The sequence below is a fragment of the Oncorhynchus keta genome, chromosome 14, assembly GCF_023373465.1.
Source record: "Oncorhynchus keta strain PuntledgeMale-10-30-2019 chromosome 14, Oket_V2, whole genome shotgun sequence".
Taxonomy (NCBI): Eukaryota; Metazoa; Chordata; class Actinopteri; order Salmoniformes; family Salmonidae; genus Oncorhynchus; species Oncorhynchus keta.
The window spans coordinates 19,923,042-19,940,888 of record NC_068434.1 but is presented as its reverse complement, the minus strand read 5'-3'; the positions used below and the strand labels follow the sequence as shown (position 1 = coordinate 19,940,888).

The 17,847-nt window shown below is 42.9% G+C and overlaps 1 pseudogene; it reads left to right on the top strand.

Annotated features, from left to right (window-relative positions):
• LOC118392925 (pescadillo homolog) overlaps window positions 1-17,847 on the top strand; it is a 30,814-nt pseudogene that overhangs the window by 11,212 nt on the left and 1,755 nt on the right.

The window sequence follows — 17,847 nt, the reverse complement described above, 5'->3', positions numbered from 1 at the left end:
TCAACGAGATATGAATCCTTTTCATCCACAATTTTTTACTTGAGAAATACTGCACCAAACGTCTTAGATGTAAAATTGCGCGACAAATATTTAATTACTGATTTCTTGACTATTTTAATGTCTCAAGATGGACAAATGGTACAATTGCTGCTTATTTTCTCATTTTTCAAGCAAAGATATTAAGGGAGTATGCAAGCACACTTGTTCAGTTCACCTAGCTGAGTTCGGCTAGGCGCAAACTGAAGCACACGGAAGGCTTAAGACTGGGGAGCACACCTATGTTTTCAAGGGATGAGGTTTGTAAACAACATGAAGAAACCAATCCCAACCCACCAACTGCTTTCCCCATCTCCTTTCACCCCCCACCCCTTGTCTCTTCAGGAGGACCTAGAGAACATGGAGGCCAGAGAGAAGGAGCAGAAAGAGCAGGAGGCCCAGAATAGACTTTTTGAGGGGCTCAATTTCTTCCTGAACAGGGAAGTTCCCAGAGAGTCACTGGCTTTTATCTTGAGGTGAGAACCAGCCCACCACCACACACACCCAATGATGTCTATAAACCCTGGATTGGTGATGCTATGTATTGGCCATTGAGAGGCTTTGAAGCCACCGGTAGGCCGTATTGGCACTCCCCGGTAGGAGCAGTCCTCCAGAGTAATGAGTGGAATTTCAAAATACTTCAATTATTTATTTTTTGTTGTTGTCGTGGGACAGTAACATTGTTAATCTCAAAGTATACTATAAGGAGAATGTTATATATTTTAATGTTTAGCTCACATACTATAATGTAAAAGTATGCTTTAAGATGTCTAATAGAATAAATGTTGCAAATTCAAATGTAGACATTAATAAATGCATTTCTATAGCTTAAAATAAATAGTTTACATTGATGGGGGAGTGCCATGATGAATGCACAGTGGCTTCAACACAGTTTCCCCTATCAGTCATCTAGTGTGTATCTATAAATCATTGCACACACCCCAGCCAGTCTGGGCTGCTCAATAATGTTATTGCACCATGTGAAGTAAAAGCAGGCCAAATGCAAACTGAAGGTTTTAGGGACTGGTTCCATGCTACACCGCACCTCAAAGAAGAGCTTTGATGCAGAGTGAAGTGATCCATTGTTTATTTTTATTGATCTCTCTCTATCTGACAGGTGTTTTGGTGCCGAGGTGTCATGGGACAAGTCCCTCTGCATCGGTGGTACCTACGACGTGACTGATGAGACCATTACCCATCAGATTGTGGACAGGCCCGACATAGACAAGCAGTACATCAACAGGTGAACAGGCCCGCTGGATCTACCAATATTTGCAGTCGTTACAGCCGTTGCAAATGTCTTGCAATTCATAAAAAATATTGGAATGATCTTTAGGAAGAAACAAAACTGGATACAACCCAGATCCAGCGCCAGAACGAATCAGTTGGACGGGCATTTTCTTTTGGGGGTGTGTTTTTTTTCAAGGGACATTTTACGTGTGCACGCGTTTGTGCATTTTACCTTTTAAATTTTTTTTTTATGAATGTAATAGTGGAGAACATAGGCAGCTTGTGTGTTTCAAGTTTGGGGGAGTTTACAATTTTTCCTACAATTTCTACATTTACATTTACATTTAAGTCATTTAGCAGACGCTCTTATCCAGAGCGACTTACAAATTGGTGCAAACACCTATGACAACCAGTGGAACAGCCACTTGCATCTAAATCTTGTTGGGGGTGGGGGGAGAAGGGGGTGAGAAGGATTACTTACCCTTACTTACCCTATCCTAGGTATTCCTTGAAGAGGTGGGGTTTCAGGTGTCTCCGGAAGGTGGTGATTGACTCCGCTGTCCTGGCGTCGTGAGGGAGTTTGTTCCACCATTGGGGGCCAGAGCAGCGAACAGTTTTGACTGGGCTGAGGCGGGAACTGTACTTCCTCAGTGGTAGGGAGGCGAGCAGGCCAGAGGTGGATGAACGCAGTGCCCTTGTTTGGGTGTAGGGCCTGATCAGAGCCTGGAGGTACTGAGGTGCCGTTCCCCTCACAGCTCCGTAGGCGAGCACCATGGTCTTGTAGCGGATGCGAGCTTCAACTGGAAGCCAGTGGAGAGAGCGGAGGAGCGGGGTGACGTGAGAGAACTTGGGAAGGTTGAACACCAGACGGGCTGCGGCGTTCTGGATGAGTTGTAGGGGTTTAATGGCACAGGCAGGGAGCCCAGCCAACAGCGAGTTGCAGTAATCAAGACGGGAGATGACAAGTGCCTGGATTAGGACCTGCGCCGCTTCCTGTGTGAGGCAGGGTCGTACTCTGCGGATGTTGTAGAGCATGAACCTACAGGAACGGGACACCGCCTTGATGTTAGTTGAGAACGTCAGGGTGTTGTCCAGGATCACGCCAAGGTTCTTAGCGCTCTGGGAGGAGGACACAATGGAGTTGTCAACCGTGATGGCGAGATCATGGAACGGGCAGTCCTTCCCGGGAGGAAGAGGAGCTCCGTCTTGCTGAGGTTCAGCTTGAGGTGGTGATCCGTCATCCACACTGATATGTCTGCCAGACATGCAGAGATGCGATTCGCCACCTGGTCATCAGAAGGGGGAAAGGAGAAGATTAATTGTGTGTCGTCTGCATAGCAATGATAGGAGAGACCATGTGAGGTTATGACAGAGCCAAGTGACTTGGTGTATAGCGAGAATAAGAGAGGGCCTAGAACAGAGCCCTGGGGACACCAGTGGTGAGAGCGCGTGGTGAGGAGACAGATTCTCGCCACGCCACCTGGTAGGAGCGACCTGTCAGGTAGGACGCAATCAAGCGTGGGCCGCCCGGAGATGCCCAACTCGGAGAGGGTGGAGAGGAGGATCTGATGGTTCACAGTATCGAAGGCAGCCGATAGGTCTAGAAGGATGAGAGCAGAGGAGAGAGAGTTAGCTTTAGCAGTGCGGAGCGCCTCCGTGATACAGAGAAGAGCAGTCTCAGTTGAATGACTAGTCTTGAAACCTGACTGATTTGGATCAAGAAGGTCATTCTGAGAGAGATAGCGGTAGAGCTGGCCAAGGACGGCACGCTCAAGAGTTTTGGAGAGAAAAGAGAGAAGGGATACTGGTCTGTAGTTGATGACATCGGAGGGATCGAGTGTAGGTTTTTTCAGAAGGGGTGCAACTCTCGCTCTCTACTACTACTTCTCTTCTACTGATCTGCTGCGTGCCAGTTGATACATTTTTTATGCGTATTTCATGAAACAGTTTAATTTCAATAATGTTTTCATTTCTCAAAATAATCTGCACGTGGTTAATCATAAATATCTGAATAAACATATTAAGGTTCAAATTCAACTATGGCGAGAGCACTAACCTCTGCCATGTGGACATTGATACACTGATCCAGAAATGAGTGTAGAACTCAGATGCAGCAGTAGGCCTATCTTCCATCGTCAACTAGGTAAAATACATAGGCCTAAAGCCGACAAATTCAAACGGTAGAAAATATCTTGATTTCGCTCGCTCGGATGCTTTAACTGAGATTAATGCGTCTGTCGGCACGTGTCTTGGCCAATATTTTATTTGGACGGTCAAGGAGGTACGGTAGGATGGGCTGCCCATAATGTCGGCCCTGATACAACCCAACCCCTCTTTCAAATCAACAAATGTATTTTCCAAGGCTACTTACAGACCCAAGGGACCAGAGGCTTTCTGTTTGCATTCTCTTTCAGCCCCCCCCCCACAGAGATGGGCTCAGCTCATCCCCACAATGGCCCCTTTGAGAGGGCTCTTCCTGCTCTGGTCACTCAAAAGACCCCTGTTATCAAGGGAGTGGGTGGAGGGGTGGGGGGTTCAGAGTCATGCGTGACAGACCATGTCCTCTTCCTTTTATGTCGCTTCATAGAGCTTAGCTATACATAGGGTACATAATGCCTCTATTATGGGCCTGCTAACTCCTGCCCACATTCATTCATTTGGTTGTTGTGATTACATTCGCCTGTAGTGTGATGTACATACAACACATCCACAACTTGCTAATGTGTAAATGGTCTCCAATCTTCATGGAACTTTGAAATGTTACATTCAAAGGTGGGTTGACTCGACTGACTGGGCATAAATATCCCAAAGGTGCAAACCACACCCATCTGGTACTCCAGAAAAGTATCTGAAAGAAGACAACTATTATTTCAACCAAGTTTGATGTCTATGTAGAAACCTTGTCTGTAAAGGAGACTGGCTGGTGTGTAACTAATTGGTGGTCGTGTTCTGTTCCAGGTACTACATCCAGCCCCAGTGGGTGTTTGACTCGGTCAACGCCAAGATGCGCCTGCCCGTGGAGGACTACTTCCTGGGGGTGACGCTGCCGCCCCACTTGTCACCCTTTGTGGAGGAGAAGGACGGTGACTATGTGCCCCCGGAGAAGCTGAAGCTCATGGTCCTGCAGCGTGGCGAGAAGCATGGTAAGAGCTAAGCCTCTCCATGGCTTCACATGTTTATGTTGGGCCTGCATGATGAATGTTCACATTAGAGGTCGACTGATTATGATTTTTTTAACACCGGTGCCGATTATTGGAGGCCCAAAAAAAAGCTGATGCCGATTAATCTGCCGATTTTTATTTATTTAAATAAAAAATGAAAAACATAAAAAAATGTATTTGTAATAATGACAATTGCAACAATACTGAATGAACACCTATTTTAACTTAATATAATACATAAATAAAATCAATTTAGCCTCAAATAAATAATGAAACATGTTCAATTTGATTTAAATAATGCAAAAACAAAGTGTTGGAGAAGAAAGTAAAAGTGAAATATGTGCCATGTAAGAAAGCTAACATTTAAGTTCCTTGCTCAGAACATGAGAACAAATGAAAGCTGGTGGTTCCTTTTAACCTCTTACAGCTCCCCCCTACTTTGTGCAATTTCCGCCTGAAGATATACCCAAATCTAACAGCCTGTAGCTCAGGCACAGAACCAAGGATATGCATATTCTTGGTACCATTTGAAAGAAAACACTATGAAGTTTGTGTACATGTGAATTGAATGTAGGAGAATATAGCACAATGAAGAAAACCATACTTTTATTTTTTTATCTTTAAAATGAACAAGATATAACAAACATTCAGATAGGATGATGGGGACAATTTCAGTGAGAAATATAAGAGGGCAACAGTACTTGTGCAAAGTTTCAGAATGATAACTTCCCAAATGAGTGTGCTTACATGACATTTATCATGAAGTCACCCAGGTGTCCCACACAAGTAGCCCAAAAGTGGCCAAATTGGTGAAGGTATACATTTTGAAACAAATAACTATACACAAAATACCAAAATGGTTTTCTACCCCCCCCCAAAGAATTGAGGGAAAAAAAATATTATTGAGTAAAAAATATACACTGCTGAAAAAAATAAAGGGAACACTAAAATAATACATCCTAGATCTGAATGAATGAAATATTCTTATTAAATACTTTTTTCTTTACATAGTTGAATGTGCTGACAACAAAATCACACAAATTATCAATGGAAATCAAATTTATCAACCCATGGAGGTCTGGATTTGGAGTCACACTCAAAATTAAAGTGAAAAACCACACTACAGGCTGATCCAACTTTGATGTAATATCCTTAAAACAAGTCAAAATGAGGCTCAGTAGTGTGTGTGGCCTCCACGTGCCTGTATGGCCTCCCTACAACGCCTGGGCATGCTCCTGATGAGGTGGAGGGATCTCCTCCCAGACCTGGACTAAAGCATCTGCCAACTCCTGGACAGTCTGTGGTGCAACGTGGCGTTGGTGGATGGAGGGAGACATGATGTCCCAGATGTGCTCAATTGCATTCAGGTCTGGGGAACGGGTGGGCCAGTCCATAGCATCAATGCCTTCCTCTTGCAGGAACTGCTGACACACTCCAGCCACATGAGGTCTAGCATCGTCTTGCATTAGGAGGAACCCAGGGCCAACCGCACCAGCATATGGTCTCACAAGGGGTCTGAGGATCTCATCTCGGTACCTAATGGCAGTCAGGCTACCTCTGGCGAGCACATGGAGGGCTGTTCGGCCCCTCAAAGAAAAGCCACCCCACACCATGACTGACCCACCGCCAAACCGGTCATGCTGGAGGATGTTGCAGGCAGCAGAACGTTCTCCACGGCGACTCTGTCACGTGCTCTGTGTGAACCTGCTTTCATCTGTGAAGAGCACAGGGCGCCAGTGGCGAATTTGCCAATCTTGGTGTTCTCTGGCAAATATCAAACGTCCTGCACGGTGTTGAGCTGTAAGCACAACCCCCACGTGTGGACATCGGTCCTCATACCACCCTCATGGAGTCTGAGGGCAGACACATGCACATTTGTGGCCTGCTAGAGGTAATTTTACAGGGCTCTGGCAGTGCTCCTCCTTGCACAAAGGCGGAGGTAGCGGTCCTGCTGCTGGGTTGTTGGCCTCCTCCACGTCTCCTGATGTACTGGCCTGTCTCCTGGTAGCGCCTCCATGATCTGGAAACTACGCTGACAGACACAGCAAACCTTCTTGCCACAGCTCGCATTGATGTGCCATCCTGGATAAGCTGCACTACCTGAGCCACTTGTGTGAGTTGTAGACTCTGTCTCATGCTACCACTAGAGTGAAAGCACCGCCAGCATTCAAAAGTGACCAAAACATCAGCCAGGAAGCATAGGAACTGAGAAGTGGTCTGTGGTCCCCACCTGCAGAACCACTCCTTTATTGGGGGTGTCTTGCTAATTGCCTATCATTTCCACCTGTTGTCTATTCCATTTGCACAACAGAATGTGACATTTATTGTCAATCAGTGGACAGTTTGATTTCACAGAAGTGTGATTGACTTGGAGTTAGTTACATTGCGTTGTTCCCTTTATTCTTTTGAGCAGTGTATGAAAAAAAATATACATTTACAAAATAACATGGGTAACTATTTACACACTTTCAATATTTGGAAGACCCTCAGTCCTCTATCAAATCTATTTATATAACCCCAGCCTAAAACCCCAAACGGCAAGCAATGCAGGTGTAGAAGCACGGCGTCTAGGAAAAACTCCCTAGAAAGGCAGAAACCTAGAGAGGAACCGGGCTATGAGGGGAGGCCAGTCCTCTTCTGGCTGTGCGGGGTGGAGATCACAGTGGTTGTAGAGGGTGCAACAGGACAGCACCTCAAGAGTAAAAATGAACAGTTTAGGGTTCCATAGCCGCAGGCAGAACAGTTGAAACTGGAACAGCGGCAAGGCCAGGTGGACTGGGGACAGCAAGGAGTCATCATGCCAGGTAGTCCTGACACATGGTCCTCGGGCTCAGATCCTCTGAGAGAAAGAGAGAATTAGAGAGAGCATACTTAAATTCACACAGGACACCGGATAAGGCTCTCATTCGGAGTAAGTGTCACTGTGAAAGAAAATGTTCAGTTAGAATAGTTTCACATATGAGCCCTGTATCAACAGGTATAATAAACAGATATATATAGAGAGTTGAAGGTTGAATATATTAGGTTGAATATATTATTATATTATTATTACCTGCTAGATCTACTGTCTCATTTATATTATGACATTTCAGCTAGATCTACTGTCTCTATTATATTATGACAGACCAGCTAGATCTACTGTCTTTATTATATTACAACAGACCAGCTGTATCTACTGTCTCCATTTCACTTTGGCCATTGATGTGGTCCTGCCCTCTCCTCAACAGCCTCAAATAGTCTATTTCATGTGGGTTGGGGTGGGGCGGCAGACACACGCATCTCACATTTCATGACATTACATGTTTATATGTTGCTTCTAAAATAAAAATAAAATCACATATGTTATATTATTCATTTAAAACAAGGGCATTAGCATGATAAGAACTTACCAGTCCAAAACGATGTCCTCTCCCGTTCAAAAAATATTACTCCACAATCGCTAAATGAATCGTCCAACAACAATCTCTGTCACCTTCCCAATCAATTTATTAAAAAATTGTGTGTACATCTGTATATCTAGACTTATATTTTGCTTTCCCTCTCCATAATGATTGAAAACTTCAATAGCTAATGACTCACTTTATGCTGGAGCTTACTACATGGGTTGGTCTTGCAACACATAAACATGGCGTATTGCCGTTTAGCTCAGCTCAGCTAGATTTCAAGACGATCCGTGTTCATTGGGTTAAAAGACAGTCAATCAACGAAACAGCGGGCAAATCATTGGTGCACAATGATGTCATGACTTGTTGTCTTCAAATCGGTTTCTTTCAGTCAATACGTCCTGCGAAATGGCCCATCAGTTTTGATTGTGTTACAAACAAACCAGTTGATTGCAGTGAAACCAAACATGACTGGAGAAGTCACGTTCTGTGTGTGTTATTTACCTGGAATGTGTCGTCGAATGGAATGAGACGGAATTCACGACACAAGCGGTTCACAAAATGTTTCGTGTTAGGCTATAAAAATGGATTTTATCAAACAAAATATCATTCATTGTGTAACAATGAGCATTGGAATTGCAAACAGATGAAGATCGTCAAAGGTAAACTATTTATTTGAATGCAGTTTGATTGTTACGCCTGAGCTGGTGAATTTAAAAAATAAAAAAAATGATGGGGCTCTATGCTCAGATAATCGCATCGTATTCTTTCGCAGTAAATCCTTTTTAAATCTGACAACGCAGTTGGATTAGCAAGATTCTAGGCTTTCGATATATGTGAAACACTTGTAGCGATCACCGTATGTTGTGGAATTTCAGCCCGCTAGCGGGTTCCGTGCGCAGAGAGGTTAACATGATTCTTCAATATTCCCAGGTAAGAAGTTTTAGGTTGTAGTTATAGGACTATTTCTATCGATACGATTTATATTTCATATACCTTTTGACTATTGGATGTTCTTATAGGCACTTTAGTATTGCCAGTGTAACAGTATACAGTGGGGGGGGGAAAAGTATTTAGTCAGCCACCAATTGTGGAAGTTCTCCCACTTAAAAAGATGAGAGGTCTGTACTTTTCATCATAGGTACACTTCAACTATGATAGACAAAATGAGGGGGAAAAAATCCAGAAAATCACATTGTAGGATTTTAAATTAATTTATTTGCAAATTATGGTGGAAAATAAGTACCGTAATTTCCGGACTATAAGCCGCTACTTTATTCCCACGCTTTGAACCTCGCGGTTTATACAATGACGCGGCTAATTTATGGATTTTTCCCGCCGCCATAAAACTGAGCACCGTCACATAATGTGATGTAAATCGAGCGCGCTCAAACTTCCCATCGTTCTGATTACGGTAGTAATTTTGTCACCCTCATCATGGCAAAGACACGGAGACATGCATATGATGCAGCTTTCAAGTTGAAGGCGATCGATCTGGCTGTTGGAAAAGTAAATAGAGCTGCTGCATGGGAGCTTGGCCTTAATGAGTTGATAAGACGTTGGAAAGCAGCGTGAGGAACTGACTCGGTGCAAAAAGACAACAGCTTTCAGAGGGAAGAAAAGCAGATGGCCCAAAGTATTTGCAGCCACTCAACATCAGTGTAAATCGTGCATTTAAGGTGGCGCTCCTTGTTAAGGAGGCTTGGATGACAAGTGGGGAGAAATCCTTCACTAAAACGGGCCGCATGCGAAGAACAACTTATGGTCAAGTCTGCCAGTGGGTCCTGACAGCGTGGAGCATTGTCAAAAAATCCACTATCATCAACGGGTTTCGAAAGGCTGGACTGCTGCGTGTTGAAGGGGCAGCATGAGCTCAGCGGGGTATTTGCCTCCGGATGAAAGTGATGAGAGCGACAGTGAAAACGATCCAACATCGGATGAAGCAATTCTGAGGCTATTCAACTCCGACACCGAAGGAGATGGCTTCAGTGGTTTCAGTGCACAGGAGGGGGAAGATAGTGACCAATGACTTTCTTGGTAGGCCACTGTTTAATTTTTATTACAAGCCGTGTTTCGTTTAAAGGCTGTGTAACGTTCATTTGTTTCAATATACCGGTAGGCACCTGCGGCTTATAGACATGTGCGGCTTATTTATGTACAAAACACATATTTTTTTATAATTCAGTGTGTGCAGTTTATATTCAGGTGCGCTTAATAGTCCAGCAATTACGGTATTTGGTCAATAACAAAAGCTTATCTCAATACTTTGTTATATACCCTTTGTTGGCAATGACAGAGGTCAAATGTTTTCTGTAAGTCTTCACGAGGTTTTCACACACTGTTGCTGGTATTTTGGCCCATTCCTCCATGCAGATCTCCTCTAGAGCAGTGATGTTTAGGGGCTGTTGCTGGGCAACACAGACTTTCAACTCCCTCCAAAGATTTTCTATGGGATTGAGATCTGGAGACTGGCTAGGCCACTCCAGGACCTTGAAATGCTTCTTACGAAGCCACTCTTTCGTTGCCCGGGCGGTGTGTTTGGGATCATTGTCATGCTAAAAGACCCAGCCACGTTTCATCTTCAATGCCCTTGCTGATAGTAGGCTTTGTTACTTTGGCCCCAGCTCTCTGCAGGTCATTCACTAGGTCCCCCCGTGTGGTTCTGGGATTTTTGCTCACCGTTCTTGTGATCATTTTGACCCCACGGGGTGAGATCTTGCGTGGAGCCCCAGATCGAGGGAGATTATCAGTGGTCTTGTATGTCTTCCATTTCCTAATAATTGCTCCCACAGTTGATTTCTTCAAACCAAGCTGCTTACCTATTGCAGATTCAGTCTTCCCAGCCTGGTGCAGGTCTACAATTGTGTTTCTGGTGTTCTTTGACAGCTCTTTGGTCTTGGCCATAGTGGAGTTTGGAGTGTGACTGTTTGAGGTTGTGGACAGGTGTCTTTTATACTGATAACATGTTCAAACAGGTGCCATTAATACAGGTAACGAGTGGAGGACAGAGGAGCCTCTTAAAGAAGAAGTTACAGGTCTATGAGAGCCAGAAATCTTGCTTATTTGTAGGTGACCAAATACTTATTTTCCACCATAATTTGCAAATAAATTCATTAAAAATCCTACAATGTGATTTTCTTGATTTTTTTTTCTCTTCTCATTTTGTCTGTCATAGTTGAAGTGTACCTATGATGAAAATTACAGGCCTCTCATCTTCTTAAGTGGGAGAACTTGCACAATTGGTGGCTGACTAAATACTTTTTTGTCCCACTGTAGCTTCCGTTCTTCTCCTCGCTCCTACCTGTGCTCGAACCAGGAACACATCAACAAAAGCCACACTTGAAGCAACGTTACCCATGCAGAGCAAGGGGAACAACTACTCCAAGTCTCAGAGCGAGTGACGTTTGAAACACTATTAGCGCGCACCCCGCTAACTAGCTAGCCATTTCACATGGGTTACACCAGCCTAATCTTGGGAGTTGATAGGCTTGAAGTCATAAACAGCGCAATGCTTGAAGCATTGTGAAGAGCTGCTGGCAAAACGCACAAAATTGCTGTTTGAATGAATTCTTACGAGCCTGCTGGTGCCTACCGTCGCTCAGTTAGATTGCTCTATCAAATCATATACTTAAAAAAAAAAAAGTGCCCTTTTTCTCCCCAATTTCGTGGTATCCATTTGTTTTGTCTCACCGCTACAACTCCTGTACGGCTCGGGAGAGAGTAAGGTTGAAAGTCCTCCGATACACAACCCAACTGAGCCGCACTGCTTCTTAACACAGCGCGCATCCAACCTAGAAGCCAGCTGCACCAATGTCTCGGACGAAACACCATGCACCTGGCGACCTTGGTTAGCGCGCACTGCACCCGGCCAGCCACAGGAGTCGCTGGTGCGTGATGAGACAGACATCCCTACTGGCCAAGCCCTCCCTAACTCGGGCGATGCTAGGCCAATTGTGCGTCGCCCCACGGACCGCCCAGTTACGACAGAGCCTGGGCGCGAACCCAGAGTCTCTGATGGCACAGCTGGCGCTGCAGTACCGCTCCATGAAGCACTGCGCCAAATCATATACTTAAGTATAAGATAATAACACACACATACGGGCCTTGGTTCATTAATATGGTAAAATCCGGAAACTTTCATCTGGAAAACAAAACATTATTCTTTAAGTGAAATACGGAACCGGATTTCTTTTAGCTAAATATGCAGGTTTAAAAATATATACTTCTGTGTATTGATTTTCAGAAAGGCCTTGATGTTTATGGTTAGGTACAGTCGTGCAGCGATTGTGCTTTTTTCACAAATGCGCTTTTGCTAAATCATCCCCCAGTTGGCTGTCTTTGTTAGGAATAAATAGTCTTCACACAGTTTGCAGTGAGCCAGGCGGCCCAAGCTGATGCATATACCCTGACTCTGTTGCACAGAACTCAAGAGAAGTGACATAATTTCCCTAGTTAAAATAAATTAATGTTAGCAGGCAATATTAACTAAATAGGCAGGTTTAAAAAATATCGTTGGAGCAGCGACAGTCCTTTTTCGCGAATGCCACCGCATCGATTATAAGCAACGCAGGACACGCGAGAAACTAGTAATATCATCAACCATGTGTAGTTAACTAGTGATTATGATTGATTGTTTTTTCTAAGAAGTTTAATGCTAGCTAGCAACTTACGCGAATACAGTAAGAAGCCAAGGTAACAGGCAGGCTCCTCGTGGAGTGCAATGTAATCAGGTGGTTAGAGCGTTGGACTAGTTAACCGTAAGGTTGAAGGTTGAATCCCCGAGCTGACAAGGTAAAAATCTGTCGTTCTGCCCCTGGACAAGGCAGTTAACCCACTGTTCCTAGGCCGCCATTGTAAATAAGAATTTGTTCTGAACTGACTTGCCTAGTTAAATAAAGGGGTCTTAAAAAATGTAATCTGTGTCCAAAAATAACGATTTCCGATTGTTATGAAAACTTGAAAGTGGCCCTAATTAATCGGTCAACCTCTAGTTGACATGTTTCTGTTGGGCCTGCATGAAGAATGTTGTGTATAACTCAAATATTCAACCATTCTTTTTGTTTTAATCAGTACAAGAGGAGGAGGAGGAGGATGATGAGGATGAAGAGGACAACGATGAGGTGGACGATGAAGATTTGACTGAGGAGAAGAATCTGAAAAAGATGGAGGATCAGCGATCCCAGGGCAAGGTAAGAGAATCCTAGCAGTATCTACACAATTGACCATCTGAATGGCCTGTTTCATCCAACATAGAAGAACATCGTTATCATTAGGCATAGTGCACTATAGGGAATAGGGTGCCATTTTGGGGACACTCTAAGATGTATCTCTCTTGTCCTGTCCCAGCAGACTCTGGCGGTAAAGGTGACCCCCGGCAAAGTGAAAACCTGGGAAACTGGTTCCGTGGGGAACAAGGTTCGACTGGAGAAGGAGGAGAAGGCAGAGGAGAAGCGTCTGGCAATCATGATGATGAAAAAAAAGGAGAAGTACCTGTACGACAAGATCATGTTTGGCAAGAAGAGGACGACACGAGAGGTGAGTACCCTCCACTCCACACCTGCCTAACTGACATTGCAACTCACAAGCCCAGAAGATATGATGTGCATATAACTGGTCAATTTGGATAGAAAACACTCTAAAGTTTCCAAAACTGATAGAATAGTGTCTGTGAGTAGAACAGAACTGATTTAGCAGGTGAAAACCTGAGAAAAATCCATTCAGGAAGTAGTTTTTTGTTTGTTGGTTTTGTAGTTTTCTATTCAAGAAGAAAACGTTTTTTGGCTATAAAGAGACTTCATCGAACGAAAGGAACATTTATTGAGTAAATTAATGTCTTCTGATTGCCACCATATGAAGATCATCAAAGGTAAGGGATTCATTTTATCTCTATTTCTGAGTTTTGTAACGCTTCTGCTTGGCTGGTTACTGTTTGTAATAATTTGTCATCTGGGCTATGTTCTGGGCTAGGTATGCTTTCGCCGAAAAGCATTTTATAAATTTGACACGGTGGTTGGTTTAACAAGAAGTTTATCTTTAAACCTATGTCAAATATGTTTTGTTTTCTGAATTTTTATAATGAGCATGTCTGTAATTGAATTTGGCACTCTGCAACCTCACTGGATGTTGGCCAGATGGGACGCTAGCATCCCACATACCCTAGAGAGGTTAATATACATGGAGGTAGCAGTGGAGGCTGCTGAGGGGAGGACGGCTCATAGTAATAGCTGGAATGGTCAATGGAATGGTATCAAACGTGGTTTCCATGTGGTTGATACCATGCCATTGACTACATTCCAAGCCTTATGAGCCAGCCTCAGCTGGGAGGTAGAGAATCAGACCCCATTGGGCATTTTGGGAAAACTGGCAGTGTACTTTCCACCAGGCTGGTCTCTGTGCCTAGTACCTACTAGAGTTTGAACGATTATTAGGCATGGCCAATTAATTAGGGCCGATTTCAAGTTTTCATAACAATCGGTACTTGCCATTTTTGGACACTGATTACATTGCATTCCACGAGGGAACTGCATGGCAGGCTGACCACCTGTTATGTGAGTGCAGCAAGGAGCCAAGGTAAGTTCCTAGCAAGCATTAAACTAAAAAACAATCAATCTTCACATAATCACTAGTTAACTACACATGGTTGATATTACTAGGTTAACTAGCTTGTCCTGCGTTGCATATAATCAATGTGGTGCCTATTAATTTATCATCGAATCACAGCCTACTTTGCCAAACGGGGGATGATTTAACAAAAGCGCATTTGAGAAAAAAGCACAATCGTTGCATGACTGTCCCTAACCATAAACATCAATGCCTTTCTTAAAATCAATACACAGAAGTATATATTTTTTTAAACATGCAATATTAACTAGGGAAATTGTGTCATTTCTCTTGCGTTCATTGCACGCAGAGTCAGGATATATGCAACATTTTGGGCCGCCTGGCTCATTGCGAACTAAATTGCCAGAATTTGACATAATTATGACATAACATTGACGGTTGTGCAACAGCAATATTTAGCCTTAGGGTTGCCGCCCGTTCGATAAGATTCCTAATGGTTCCGTATTTCACTGAAAGAAAAAACATTTTGTTTTCGAAATGATAGTTTACGGATTTGACCATATTAATTACCAACGGCTCGTATTTCTGTGTTTATTATATTATAATTAAGTCTATAATTTGATAGAGCAGTCTGACTGAGCGGTGGTAGGCAGCAGCCGGCTCGTAAGCATTCATTCAAACTTTACTGCGTTTGCCAGCAGCTCTTAGCAATGCTTGACTCAGTGCTGTTTATGACTTCAAGCCTATCAACTCCTGAGATAAGGCTGGCAATACTAAAGTGCCTATTAGAACATCCAATAGTCAAAGGGAAATTAAATACAAATGGTATAGAGAGAAATAGTCGTTGCGTCATAATTCCTATAATAACTACAGCGTTAAACTTCTTAACTGGGAATATTGAACCACCAGCTTTCATATGTTCTGGGCAAGGAACTTAAATGTTAGCTTTTTTACATGGCACATATTGCGCTTTTATTTTCTTCTCCAACACTGTGTTTTTGCATTATTTAAAGCAAATTGAGCATGTTTCATTATTTATGAGACTAAATAGATTTTATTTATTTATTATATTAAGTGTTCATTCAGTATTGTTGTAGTTGTCATTATCTATATTAAATAAATAAATTGGCCGTTTTAATCCGTATCGACTTTTTACGGTCCTCCAATAATCAGCATCGGCATTGAAAAAGCATAATCGGTCGACCTCTAGTACTCACCTATTGAGCTGTAGGAATGTTTAACTTCTTGCGACGAGCAAACCCGTATCCGGGAGCGTAATGATAGCCTCAAATGCATTAGCATAACGTAACGGACATAAATACCCCTAGAAACTTTTCCTATTCATGAAAATCGCATATGAAATGAAATAAATGTATTCAAACACAAGCTTAGCCTTTTGTTAACAACACTGTCATCTCAGATTTTCAAAATATGCGTTACAGCCAAAGCTAGACAAGCATTTGTGTATCATGGCATAATGCTATGCTAGGCTCTGCTGGCAGCAGGCAACATTTTCACAAAAATAAGAAAAGCAACCAAATTAAATAATTTACCTTTGAAGAACTTCGGATGCTTTCACTCAGGAGACGCCCAGTTAAATAGCAAATGTTCCTTTTTTCCAAAAATATAATTTTTTTTGTAGGCGAAAAGGCTCCCGTTTCTTCACCATGCTTGGCTGAGAAATCGACCGAAAAATGCTACAACTATAACGCCAAACTTTTTTCAAAATTAGCTACATAATATCGACAGAAACACGGCAAACGTTGTTTAGGATCCATCCTCAAGGTGTTTTTAACAAATATATTTGATAATATATCCGTTGAGGCAGTTGGTTTCTCATAAGAAGCGATTGGAAAAATGGCTACCTCAAGGTTTTCTGCGGGAGACACCATGTGACCACATGCCATATATGGTCCCTTACAGCCATTCTTCAAGGGAAATGCCTAAAAAGACGTCACAATGCTGTAGACACCTTGGGGAAAACGCTAGCTCATTCACAGCCATATAAGGAGTCATTGGCATGAGGCGGTTTCAAAAAATGCGGCACTTCCTGGTTGGATTTTTATCTGGGTTTCACCTGTAACATCAGTTCTGTGGCACTCAGACAATATCTTTGCAGTTTTGGAAACGTCAGAGTGTCTTCTTTCCAAAGCTGTCAATTATATGCATAGTCGAGCATCTTTTCGTGACAGAATATCTTGTTTAAAACAGGAATGTTTTTCATCCAAAAATTAAAATGGCGCCCCCTAAATCCAACTGGTTAACAGGGTTTGAATAGTTGTGCCCTGGAAAGCATGCACACTAAAACGATAGCCCCTTCTAATAGAATTGGTCAATTTCTTCTTTTTTTTAACCAAATCCCTCTTTTTCTTTTATTTAGAGTACCAGTCAAAAGTATTTGGACTATTTCCTACATTGTAGAATAATAGTGAAGACAACAAAACTATGAAATAACACTTGGAATCATGTAGTAGACAGTGTTAAACAAATCAAAATATATTTTATTTGAGATTCTTCAAAGTGGCTACCCTTTGCCTTGATGACAGCTTTGCACACTCTTAGCATTCTTTCAACCAGCTTCACCTGGAATGCTTTTCCAAAGGTCTTGAAGGAGTTCCGACATGTGCTGAGCACTTGTTGGCTGCTTTTCCTTCACTCTGCAGTCAAACTCATTCCAAATCATCTCGATTTGGTTGAGATCGGGGTAATTGTGGAGGCCAGGTCATCTGATCCAGCACTCCATCTCGCTCCATCTTGGTCAAATTTCCCTTACACAGCCTGGAGGTGTGTTGGGTCATTATCCTGTTGAAAAACAAATGATAGTCCCACTAAGTGCAAACCAGATGGGATGGCAAAATGCTGTGGTAGCCATGCTGGTTTAGAGATTTCACATTGTTTTGAGAAACTTACCCCACCCACAATAGACTTCCTAATTGCTTGTTCTGCAGTTTGGGGGCTACGGAACATGAATAAAGGCAAAAAAACTGTCATTTTAGAAACAGCTTCACTCTAAGTACAGCGATGCAGGTCTTTTGATATTGGACTAATGAAATTGTGTAATTACAAACTTTATCCGCAACATATTCCATTTGTGCGACTCAAGTGATTTCTCCTACCAGCTGTGCTGCTTCTGTGTAGCCTGCACAGCACAGCTAACCGATCGAGTTGCATATTTATCAAGCAAAAGAGCCCAAACTCCAAGTGACGATTCAAATGTTTACTCAATGAAGATGTAACAGCTGAATACACACATTCAATACAGTGCAGTGTCCACTTTTACCCTTATCTCTCACCCCTTCCACAAATATGTACTTTTCCATCAACCAGTATTTCTCTGTGCTGCTCTGTTCATATCACAGACCTGATCAGTAAGGAGAGGTTTTGTGTTATTGGGAGTACACATTCCTGCAGTCCATAGAGTTTGAACCTCTCAGACGGTCGTGTAGAAGAAATATCAGCCCGTGCAGAGAAGCACA